The 2744-nt window shown below is 40.4% G+C and overlaps 1 pseudogene; it reads right to left on the bottom strand.

Annotated features, from left to right (window-relative positions):
• Positions 1–1406: 1406 nt before the first annotated feature.
• Positions 1407–2299, bottom strand: LOC118847662 (annotated as a pseudogene).
• Between the last annotated feature and the right edge of the window lie 445 nt (positions 2300–2744).

Below are 2744 nucleotides of genomic sequence, written 5' to 3'. Positions count from 1 at the left end.
ATAGAGATATTTGTTTAAAAATAAAGCAAGATAATTTTTAAAAATTCAATTAATTTTGAAAAATCCAATCTCACTTCTCTTGCATCAGTTTCCTTTTTAAAATTTACTTCTGCACATCCAAAATTGCACTTATCATTTTGGCACTTACCTGGATGCTTGAGCATAATAAATGCTGCAGAAGATCCAGATATACATATAAAGGGACAGTCATAATCTTCCTGTCTCACCTCTGAGAAGCTGATATTTACAGTATAGAAATTGTATTTTTCCCCAAAAGAAACCATTGATCTGTGAAAGCATAGAGCAAATTATATTTTAAACATTTATGTAATTTAGGAAACATTATCCTTTGTATATTTGCATTTCAATACCTGCAAATATGTGACTTCATTGACGAAGGTGAGACTTCCCTTGGGGTAGATCATATGCCCCCAGGGGAAAGAGCACTGATCCTGGAATCAGATAACCTATCTTTTACCCTTACAACCTGTGTGACCTTGGCGAAGTCATCTGCCCTCAGGACTTCAGAGGTGCTCTGCAGCTTAGGAGCTCTGATCTCCTGATTCTATGACCTTAGCAGATGGTTTTAGAAAATTGTTTGGGCTGGAAAATTCAATATCCTGCAACCAAGGCTGTGCTGGAGCCATATATTGGCTCATTAGAGGCAATTGTAAAATTTTCAGTGTGAATATTTTCACCTCAGAAATCAGCAAATGCTACAGATTAAGGCTTTGTTTATTGTTTTGTTGACTGTCTAGACTCAGGAAAGCCATGGACAAAACGTCAACACAGATTAAACTGAAAAGTGTGCCACCCACACATTTTCTTTTTCCAGAGAGCAGGCCACTAACCATTTACTAGAACACCACTGCTTAAAACTAACTTGGTGATCAGCCTTTCATCTAGAAGGGTCCTCAGATGAGCCACATATGATCTGTCACTTGCCCTGTACTGGAAGGCAATCTAACTTCATGGGACCTTCCAGAGCTTATGCTCCATTCCTGATTCACAGCAACACCTTCCCAGCAACTCCCAGTCTCAGAGAGTTATCTACACAAGAGCATTAAGGGGTTAAGTGACTTGCCCAGGGTCACAAAGACTATATTTATCACTGGCAATGCCTGAATCTGTGCAGATCTTGCTGCCTCTCAACAATTAGAGCTGTACAAAAAAGAAATTTTACATCAGTAAATGATGACTTCCTTGTCACTCCAAGTCTTCAAACAGAGGCAAGACAACTGTTTTGGGGGGATATTTAGAGAGACTACTCTAAAAGATCTGAGTTTCCTGAAGACTATGAATACTTACTCAATCCCTTCTTTGATTCGGGTAGAATTGAGGAAGTCCACAAGAGTGTCATTGACTCTCCAACTTCTATGATTTATTTATTTATTTTTTTAAACTATTCCAAATATTTTAATAAGAGTTCTCTGGAAGGCATTTAAAACACCAGTTTGTGCGGATAAACTCCATTGGAGAGAGAGAATACAGAACGCAGGGAGCCACGGAGCTGAGGAATTTTCTTGACTTGGGGCAGGATCTGAGAGTCCACTGTTCTCTGATCAGCCTTGCTCTGCTCTGTAATCTCGTATTTCTCTTTTTCTGTGTCAAAAATCTCTCCTTCTTGGTGCCTAGGTTTACGGAGCCTCTTCTTCTTGAAGTAAGCATCAGTAAGATGATTTGGAATTTTTACACCTGAAAGGTTAACCCTGGTAGAGGTGGCAATGACAAATTTCTGATGGGTCCTTCTCAGAGGAACACGGTTGATGGTCAGAGGTCCAGTCACCAGTAGCAAGCCAGCTGCTTCAGGAAAACCACTCGCTTGCCCCTGTGGCGGCCAGTGAGCATGATCAGAACAGTGCCTGGCTTGATGCTAGCTCGAAGTCTCCTCACATGCTGGCTGAAGGGCTTTTTGCCATGACTTAGCAGCTTTCTAGGCACATCCTCAGTAGGGTAATACCGAGGCATTTTGCGAATCTTCACCATACGGGTTCCTCCATTCTTATCACCACCAACTGGCTTTGAGATAGTAGCAGGCACCTTCTCTTTCTTTTTCCTTTCAATCCGGGTTTTTGGTGCAGCATATTTCCGCTTGTACATGGCTCTCCGGGAATACATTGCAGACCTGGAGTATCTACCAATCCCTCGGGCCAGGACTGGGTTCCGACTGCAATGCTTTCGAGGCTTTTTCACCACCTTTTCAGCCACATCTTCCTTTTTGTTCTCTTTTTTTTCCTTTTTGACCTTCTTTTCCTTTGGTTCCTTTGGAGGCTTTTTGTCCGCCATCTTGAGCGAGGGGAAAGAGCCAACTTCTATGATTTAAATTATCTTTCCCGTCTTTTATATTGCAGCGTACAATAAGAGGAGAACCTACAAGGCAAGATTGACCAAGAGTAAATATTTAAAATCCTGCAAATGAAAAGCAGATGAGACAAAAAGACCAAGTCCAAGGGTTTCATGATTCTGTTGCATTTTTATTTAGCCAATTTATTTTATTTTTAAAGTATTTTTCAATTTTAAAAATCAGAATATAAATCCTAAATGGTTATATCAGCGGCCCAACCGCTGATGGACAGAGGTACCAAGGAATGCATTTCCCTTTCTATCATAAACCTCAAAAAGTTAAGATTGAACAAGTAAATTTGTATAGTGGGAAAAACACTATATTTAAATTTAGAGGACCTGGGTCTGAATCCCAACTCTTTCATTTACTACCTCTGTGGCCTGGAGCAAATCACCTAACT

This window comes from Trichosurus vulpecula, chromosome 4 (genome assembly GCF_011100635.1).
Source record: "Trichosurus vulpecula isolate mTriVul1 chromosome 4, mTriVul1.pri, whole genome shotgun sequence".
NCBI lineage: Eukaryota > Metazoa > Chordata > Mammalia > Diprotodontia > Phalangeridae > Trichosurus > Trichosurus vulpecula.
Note: the sequence above shows the minus strand (reverse complement) of the source record. Positions and strands in the feature narration are given on the sequence as shown.